The sequence below is a fragment of the Lactuca sativa genome, chromosome 8, assembly GCF_002870075.4.
Source record: "Lactuca sativa cultivar Salinas chromosome 8, Lsat_Salinas_v11, whole genome shotgun sequence".
NCBI classification, from domain to species: domain Eukaryota; kingdom Viridiplantae; phylum Streptophyta; class Magnoliopsida; order Asterales; family Asteraceae; genus Lactuca; species Lactuca sativa.
Genome location: NC_056630.2, coordinates 187981508 through 187991645, shown reverse-complemented (window position 1 = coordinate 187991645; position 10138 = coordinate 187981508). Strand labels below are relative to the sequence as shown.

General features: G+C 30.6%; 1 long non-coding RNA gene across 4 annotated transcripts; it reads right to left on the bottom strand.

Annotated features, from left to right (window-relative positions):
- Window positions 1–2591: 2591 nt before the first annotated feature.
- Window positions 2592–9654, bottom strand: LOC111916184 (uncharacterized). 4 transcript variants are annotated; one of them, XR_006185309.1, is made up of 7 exons: window positions 9486–9648; window positions 8763–8814; window positions 8522–8687; window positions 4450–4770; window positions 4279–4376; window positions 4095–4158; window positions 3554–3957 (listed from the first exon to the last, which is right to left on the bottom strand). It is a non-coding gene; the product is annotated as an uncharacterized LOC111916184 (long non-coding RNA). The 4 variants fall into 4 exon arrangements; XR_008226050.1 differs by having other exon boundaries at window positions 4450–4592; XR_008226051.1 differs by lacking the exon at window positions 3554–3957 and adding an exon at window positions 2592–3516 and having other exon boundaries at window positions 4450–8687; window positions 9486–9654.
- Between the last annotated feature and the right edge of the window lie 484 nt (window positions 9655–10138).

Sequence of the window (10138 nt, the reverse complement as noted above, 5' to 3'; positions counted from 1 at the left end):
TTCCTGAAAATTAATATCTGTGATTGTAGATGAGAAGTAAAATTGTTTCTATGTGAATTCAATCAAATCCTCATAGCTATTTCGCGTTTGAAAGAAAATATTGTAATTGAAAACAATAATTAGTAATACATAAATCCATAAAAGTATTTACTGTATATATTGGCATTTCTTATATTTAATTCAAAGTTTGTGTGTGAATGTTTGACGTGAATGGATATATGACTTATGAGTTCATGAATCATGATCTTGCTCACGGATTTTAATTGTCAAACTATGACTTATGAGTTCATGAATCATGATCTTGCTCACGGATTTTAATTGCCGTTTGACGTGAATGGATATATGACTTATGAGTTCATGAATCATGATCTTGGTCACGGATTTTAATTGCCAGCTCAGGATTTCGGTTTATTAAGCATTTATGTGGTACATATGAAAACGCCTTCTACCCTACTTTAACTAGTGTCATACCCATCCGGTTAACATGTTGACAAATGTATAAACAATATATTGTTTATACTTTGTTTTATAGCATATTTCTTTCATTTTTTCCAATATTAACATTGTACAATACATAAGGAGTTTACACACACACACCCCACTCTCCATTTTGTGAAATAACATTTAACGCAAGTCTTATACTTCTAGATAAATGCATAAACAGAAATAGAGTTTATTTGTTCATGTATGATAGCTACGCACCTTTTTTTGTTTCATTATTACAACATTTCGATTTTAAAACTTTTTCCTTATTAAGACATTTAAATAGTTTTTAACCCATACCAACATTGTGCTTTCAAATTTTGTCTAATTCAGTATAAATATACTTTCAAATGTCTAAAAAATGGCATTTGTGGAATTAAAAACAAAGACACTGTATTGATTGCTCAATTGGTGAGGATTATATTTAATTGCAAACTTGAGGGTTGTTTTGATGTTGGAAAATAACATGATTCAAACACTTAAGAAATTAGAGATACGAAATAACCGGTGATAAACCAATATCTTCATAATAAAAACAAACCGGTTATTAACGAACAAACGAAAAATGCAAAATGTTTTATTCTCTACCTGGGAAAGGAACTGGCAAAAAAATCGATCGAAACATAAACCGAATCATAAAACTTCATGAGAACGATGAGCCGAAATAACATGTTCAACTGCAATATCTATATAGAAATAAAGATTATGATTTCGAAAAACTCACCATTTATTTGACGAAGCCTTGTCTTTAATGATCATTGTACCTTTGACAATTTTTTTTGTATGAACCAAATTAAATCTAAGATAATATTAAGTGTGAAACAGTCTTAACATGAATTCATAGAAATAAACAGAATGCTCGAAAATGAATTGAAAGTTCAAAAGAATGTCATAAAACACATTAGAACTAAGATAAAACAGCTTGAAATATCGTCATCACTCTCATCATGCAATAGGAGAACTCGCTTGCATCAAATCTTTATGTGTGGTGTTGTAAAGGATGCGGTGTCCGAATTGTTTGAATGATTAGCTTCTATATTAGCACAAGCATCCTAATTGTTTGTATAATGGCATCGTCTATACAATTGATGATACATTATGTGGTGCAATAGTAGTGACTTGAATAAGTACATTGTTATTGTCGACTAAAAAGATAAGTATGTTGCTATTATCGGCTAAAAAGATATGTATGTTGCTATTATTGGTGAAAGAGCTAAGTACATTGCTATTATTGGTTAAAAAGATAAGTGTTGGTATTGATTGTTAATATATTAAGTATGTTGCTATTACCGCTTAGAAAGATAAGTGTGTATTATTGGTTACAAAAAATTACGCTGCTACTATCAATTAAAAATATATTATGTGGCCTCTACTGGTAAAATGAGTAAAATAAGTTGAAAAGAACATCACAATGTCTTTAAGTATCAAGGTTGCTTAATGGAGTCTCTCGAAAAGATGTTAGTCAAATACTCAAATATGGCATGACACATGTTCCAACGAAAGTGTAAATAAGTTTGTTTTAATTTGGTGGTAAAGACAATATACTTGATATTTATAAGTTGTACTTTGGAAATATAAATAATAAAGAATCACATAATTGGCCTTGATTAACTTTTGTCCATATATTTTAATGTTATATAACAAAACCTATAACTACTGTTGGGTAAATGAATAAATAATATACTCATAGATAAACAGAAAATTGTTCCCGAAAAATATATATGTGAAAAATATAATTTTAGACAATATATTGCATAATGTAGTGATACTAAAAAAGAAACCAACATATTTATTGTTAATTTAACCACACTAAACCAGATTTATTGTTGTTGAAGCAGTTATTTTATAGTTTTAAGTAAATTGCAACAAAACTAACAAAAGTTAGGAATAGATATGTAATTTACATTTACCCTCAACAACCAATATTGTGGCACCAACGTCTTGCCTTATTATTATTATTTTTTTAAATGTACTTATTTTAGCTCTAAAAATTATAAAAAGAATTAGAATCAAAATCATATTTGTCTAACCAAAACTAATTATTTTCTAAATATTTTCATTTTACATTTTAAGCCAGATTGCAACTTATAGCAACCTACTTTAGCATAAATAATAAAATAGGAACTGTACTCTTAAGTTTTCCCACTACATATTGAAAACAAATGATAAAAAATAAAAATAAAACATGAAAATATCACTTGAAGGCAACAAAATAAATCAAATGCATAACCATCATATATATAGCATAGCAACTAAAAAAGAAGTTAAGGCTCAAAATCTCATACAAGTAATAAAAGTCTTTATTCTTTTCTTATGGTTGCAATGTACTTTGAAAAATCAACCCAAATGAGTAAAATTTTCAAAGTACAATGCTAACTAGAAGAAAAGAATATGAGTAAAAATTTCAAAGTACAATGTCAATTAGAAGAAAAGAATATTGATGCTAAAATAAACAAATTAACAGAATTACAATACTATAATCAGAAGATATTCCACGTACTTTAATTTATTTTTTTATTATAGCTCACACACACACACTTTATCCAAAAAGCATAGGATAGAAAGAAAAAAACATGTGTGTTTGAACCAAAAATGAAGTCGCACCAGGAAGGCATGATCAAGCTTATTTTTTTCATATAGACAACATTTCAATCAATTAAAAATTGTCATTTTATAAAATGGGTTCATTTTATAAAATGGTTGTTGCATTCGAAGCTATTCAGTTTTTATTTTCAGTTTTAAAAACAAAAAACCAAACAGACTTTATGTGACTCAAAACAATCACCTTTATGGCGCAACATCACACAATTTAAGTCTTAAAAACCTTTTTTAGAAACCCAAATGTTTATACAATCGATATTCCTTTTGTGTGTTAGCCACACATTTAAGCAACAAATTAGATCAAATTTATCAAACATTACCTCCGCAATGTCACATAAGATGACTTTCATAAATCAATTTCTTGATGGCGACATGTGGCACCAGTACGCCCAATATAATTAGAGTACGCCCCACGTAAATTTGGAGTATGTCCTGATGGGTTTTGATCGATTTCATAAAACCGGCAACGGAAGCTTTAAAAATAATAATATTATTTTCGAGTTAATAACAAAACCAAATCATCTACGATCCAATTATAGAGGTAAGAATGATATTAAAACAACCATAGGATGTTTTAGAGATAACATTTGAAGCCTTTGAACCCACTTAGTTTTGGGGTGTTGATGAAGATATAAAAATCAAAGAACATGATCTTCTTTACAAGTATCCACCATCAAGATAAAGGCACGTGGAATGCTAGTTCCTTCTTGTATTATTAAGTGTCTTAAGCCTTTAAGTGCTTAACTCAAATAAGCACTAAAGGAGATAACTCAAGAGGTCTTCTAATCACCAAACTAGCTTCAAAAGAGAGAAAGGTGGAGAGTAGAAGAGAGTTTTGAAGCATAAATCAAGGGAAAATAATTCATCTTACACCTAACACAACAAAGAAACTAACTTACAAATTATTCAGATATATATATATATATATATATATATATATATATATATATATATATATATATATATATATATATATTTGGTTTGTTAAAACTATTGAAATGATTTGTAACCTGAAACCAATTTCCTGCAGCTTTAGCCCACACGCACATCTTGCATCCACCACCACTCCCCAACCTAATAACGACATAATAAAAAAAAACAAAAACTTCATATAATCAGCGCAATAGCACTTGAAATATTCTCCTGATTTTTTCACAACATAAATATGGATATATAAAAAAGTAGACATAATACCATATGGATCTATAACCGTACTGAGATACCAAGATTGTTTTTCAGAACAATGTATGATGATCACCATCTGGATCCATGGATGCTTGTTCCTTTGAGAACTGCAAATTAAGTAGAATTTTTTCAAAAATTGAAACCAGAAAAGAAATACACAAACAGAGGATAGAGGATTACTTGTACAATTGAAGCATTTACAGAGAAATCGAACTCAATTGTGATGATTGATGATTGCCATGAAAATCATCCGAATCCAGAGAAAGAAGATTGTTTAAGAAATCCAAACGAATCAAGAGGTGGTGTTGTTCTTGGTGATTTATCTGCTTGTTCCATAAAGAACATGGGGAGAGAAGTATGTAAGCAACGTGGGAAGAAGGAGGAGGGTCGTCGGCGATAAACCGATTGTTGGAACTGTCCTTGTAACCGTAAATAGGGAGTTTAAATGGCAGTTGGAGGAGTTTGAACGGCTGTGATCTTCAAAGCAGTTTTCCACTCACCCTCAACAATAATATAAAGAATTATACATAACTTTTTTATTTGTATAGATTACGACCCAAAACCACAAAGAAAAAAGATTACCTTTATTTCAAGTTTTTTTTTTATAAAAGATAAATCTTCATCTAATGGTAAGATGGTTTCCAATTGTTATTTAAAATTAGCATATTTAGATCTTTTCTACTTATTTTTCTAACAATTCCTCTTCTTGAAACAGACATGTGGACCACAGTCTTCTTGCATTTTTCACATCTTCTAACTTTAAAAAGGAAACCTATGTGTTGATTCATTTCATACATAATTTTAGTTTTGTTAACAATATATTTAAAAAGGATTTCCAAAAAAAAAAATTATACCTTATGTTTATGAAAAAGAAACATGTGCTCCTAAAAAAACTGTTACTATCATAACAGAGAAAATTCATTAATCATTATACACTACATTTATGAAATATAAATTACATAGTGATTCAAATTGGAAGAGTTATATATCTTGACAACTTTAAAATTGTTACAAAAGAAAATTTTGTGAAATTTCATAGGTTTTTAGTGGAATATCTAGAATTAAGTTTTTTTACTAAATCCATTACACTTTGATAAAATACCTTAGGGTAACACTTTAATCTATTATAACAATTATATCAGGTGCAAGATATTAACATATGAAAAATGACAAAACTTGGGTTATTGTCGTCAAAAAAATTAGAATATAGTAGTTAAATCACAAGAATAATCCAAATATTATATTTTTTATATATACATTTTACTATTATTTGAAAAACTATCATAATCAAATTAAGTTCAAGCTCCTTGATTTCTTTGTAGTTAATAATTAATAATTTTTACCATCACATCTATAAAATGAAGTAAATTATGATGTTATTAGTTATTACGTAGTTTCATATTAAAATAAGGGTTATTTCCAATCTCACAATTGAGGTTTTTTCGTTTGAAACCTAAAAGTTTTATTTTTTTCTAAAAAAACAAATGTTTTGCAATAACTTGTTTTTTACTTCTAAACCGGTTTAGTGGGTACCACATTAACTTTATCCCTCAATATGTACAATCGATTTCTTCCCACTGATTAAACTTTCGACCTCATTTTTACTTTTATGAGGGTCGACCATGAAAAAAAATCGACACCTCCAAAAATCGAGAACTGAAAATCGATCGAGACTTCCAGAAATGGTTGTTCCCAAATAATCTTACAACCTAAATAAATTCTCACGGTTGTATCTTCCATTCTGTTAATCGATTGAGAACTGAAAATCACAAATGTCATCCGTGGCTAGAAATCACAAAAACGAAGTCGATTATGAAGATCCTGAAGGTCGGTAGCTAAGATGCCTCTTTTCATGACGCATTGAATTTCTTTACCAACACGTATGAATGTCTCGTTGTATATGTACGCATTTACGATACACATTTAGTAAGGATGTCTTGATGTGAAGGTCGGTAGCTAAGATGCATCTCGTCATGGCACAGCGAATTTCTTTAGCAACACGTATGAATGCGAGAATTGAGCATGCTTTCTATAACTGTGGCACATTAATCTATTGATATCTAAAGCATATATTTGAAAGCAATTCAATGGTTTCAATCATGAAATTGTTTTCAACGTAACCTTTGATCAACACGCTCCAAACAATTAGATTGATATGGTCATCACTTACATTTCTGAGCAAGTTTTCCACATCGGAGAGCTTTTTGCAACATGTATAAGCTTTCATCAATGTGTTGATCATGTGACAGTTCACCATGAATCCACATTATATAGCTAGTCCGTGAATCCCTGTAACGACTGTCGTATGCAAGACTTGCATCAGAGGCATAAAAGGCAATTGCGTAGTTTTCTATCCCCGGTTGATGTAAGTTTTGGATATCATAAGCTCCTTCCTCTGTTAAGAAATTTTGGGTTTATAAAGATTGAAAATCTTGTCCTTCCACACAATGACAAGATATTTTTTCCTTTGTTATACATTTGTTTAATAATAGGAGGAAAAAGGAATGTGAGAAAAATAAAAAAATAGGGGCTCGCCAAGAATGTTGTGAAGAATCAATTTAAGATGCTCTCTCTCTCTCTCTCTCTCGCATCCTTGTTTCATTCTTTCCCTGGTATAATCGCTCACGAAGCCTTGCTGTTCATCGCTCAAGAAATCACAATATTCATCGCCATATTTTCCATATCTACATTATTTCACAAGGTTAGCATAACTCCCTCCACCCAAAACTCTTAGATCGATTCTTCCTTGTTTTTCATTTTTCCTCACATTCTTTTTCCTTCTATCCATTAAAGAAATGTATAGCAAAGGCAAAAATATTTTGTCATTGTGTAAGTGGACAAGATTTTCAACCTTTATAAACTCAGAATTTCTTAAGAGGAGAAAGGAGCTTATGATATCCAAACTTGCATCAACCGGGGATAGAAAACTACCCAATTTCCCTTTGTACCTCTTATGCAAATACTACAGTCGTGACAGGGATTCACGGACAAACTATAAAATGTGGATTCATGGTGAACTGTCACATAATCAACACATTGATGAAAGCTTATACAGATTGCAAAAGACTCTCCGATGTGGAGAACTTGCTCGGAAATGTAAGTGATGACCATATCAATCTAATTGTTTGGAGCGTGTTGATCAAAGGTTACGTTGAAAACAATTTCATGATCGAAGCCATTGAATTGCTTTCAAATATATGTTTTAGATATCAATAGATTAATGTGCCACAGTTATTGAAAGCATGCTCAATTTAGCATTCATACGTTTTGGTAAAAAAATTCAATGCGCCATGACAAAAGGCATCTTAGCTACCAACATTCATAGCGAGACATACTTACTAAATGTGTATCATAAATGCGGACATATACAACGAGACATTCATACGTGTTGGTAAAGAAATTCAATGCGTCATAAAAAGAGGCATCTTAGCTACCCTTTAGGGTCTTCATAATTGACTTCGATTTTGCGATTTCTGGACACCGATGACATTTGCGTTTTTCAGTTCTCGATCGATTAACAGAATGGAAGATACGACCGTGGGAATTTATGTGGGTTGTAAGATCATTTCGGAACGACGAATTCTGAAGGTCTCGATCGATTTTTAGTTCTCGATTTTTGGAGGTGTCGATTTTTTTTTCATGGTCGACACTCATAAAAGTAAAAATCAAGTAAAAAATTTGTTCAGTGGGAAAAAATTGATTGTAGATATTGAAGGATAAAACTAATTGGGGTACCATTAAACCAGTTTAGAAGTAAAAAAACAAGTTATTGTAAAACATTTGATTTTTTAAAAAAAAAATAAACCTTTTGGTTTAAAACAAAAAAATAAACCTCAAATGTGATGTCTTTATTGGAAATAACCTTTAAATAAAATATGTAACCATACGATGTATGTGAGGTAAGATCAAAATAATATTATTATTGGAGTTTGTTGACTTTTGAAGTGAGATTAATTGAATACTTATTTGTAAAATAATAATATATTTTTATCAAAGTAAAATAAATGACACTAATTATACAGCTATATTTCAACCTACAAAGTACAATGTCTTTTAATATATTCTCAACCAACAAAAGTAGATATTGATTCTTTGTTTAAGTATTTTATGATATAGTCATCGATGTTGTTCGGACTTTTTGCAGATTTGAGATTTTTGTAATGCAAATTCGAGAATAACACGGAAGTGTTAAGAACTAATTCAACTGTGTGTGTGTGTGATGGAGTAATAGCGACGAATCAATTCAACTTACCGGAGAAGGCAATGTGTGACTCACAGTATTCTCTTGCCTCGTGAATGGTTGCTTCAACAAACCAGATTTATCAAGGAATTTCGTCCAAGTCTTCGGGGTTAATTAATGGTTTTAGGGCTACGATTGTTGAGTGATGACTGGGAAAGGTCTAACTAGGTAAAAAATCCTGACCAAGTAAGAAATCATGTTATTTGATTGTACATCCGACTAATGTGCTACTGATGAAAAATGACAATTTTACCCTTATCTCCATATCAGCCTCCAAAATCATAGCCTTCATCTCCATTTAACACCTGATATGTATGCATGTGTGTATGAGCAAAGATCACCAACATCCCACATGAATTCAAGTATCATAAGTTCATAACAATAAATATTTGATTCTTGACTACAACATTCAAAATTTAGATTTAATAAAGTATTTATAAATTAGAATGAAATAAGATTGTATAAATACAAACTCAAGCAATTACAATAAAGCTATACCAAAAATAACCACATAATATCATTATACAAAATGAATTCCATTCATCATCAGCCACCATTTCATCTATTTTGTTAGAAGCATAATCATCATCAACATGATAAGGATCTTCAGTAATAGAACTCACAATTAATCCCAGATAATATACCCAAAGCACAAGAAAACCAGCTATATGCATCTCATAAGAAAGTGGGAATGCAGTTCTGAGTTTAGGAAAGTCAAAACAGAGGGTAAATTGGAACTAAAACTGAAATAATGTAAACAGTTAAGATTGATGTATTACAATAACCTTTTCAACCAATTCCTCAAACCTTGACAAATACAATACGTTTTGATTTCATACATACCAAACTACCAACAAGAATTCTGATTCAGATTTTCATAACCCCATAAAAGCAACAAATTCTGATTTCTTACATTATAAACAAAAACGTAAGAATAGCCATTCGAACTACTGGTTAAAAAAAAGAGGTTGCTTACCTTTGTTGACGCAGCTCTGGCCGGAGAAGGCGGAGGTCGGAATGAAGGAAAAACGGCGCCGACCTCGGTGGCTTTGGAGAAGAACAAAGAAGAGGGCAGGAGAGTTTTTTTCCCAAATCGCTGACCCAGCAGGTATTATCCAAATGTCTTTTCCAACTTTTGATAACACTAGAGACTATGAGCTATGAAGTAGGCTTTGTTTTTTTACTTTTAATTTTTAACTATTTTTGATGTGTAAACACAATTGTGGATGCCTAGCATATCTTGTTGCAGATTTTGGTTAACTAGCAGATAATCATGAGTTGACATGTGTAAATTGACCTTATGAAGTGGCAATTTTTTTTTAACCGTTGGTCATGTTGTTGATTTTACGTAAAAGTTTGTAAGGGTCTTTCACATTAAATAGTTCCAACTTAATTTTCATGATAATTTCAGTTTTGATAAAAGGTTGTGATTAAGTGGTTTAATTTTATTATTAGACTCACATAGAGTAATTATAAAGATTATTAAAGTTATATTTTTTGTTTTTTTGGAAGTAATCTCCTTCTATTAAAAAAAAAAAACAATTTACAAGGTTTTGTAAATTTTATTATTTGGGGAAACGCATTATTAATGCACTACCTATGTATTATATATGGTGTAAATATGCTGAT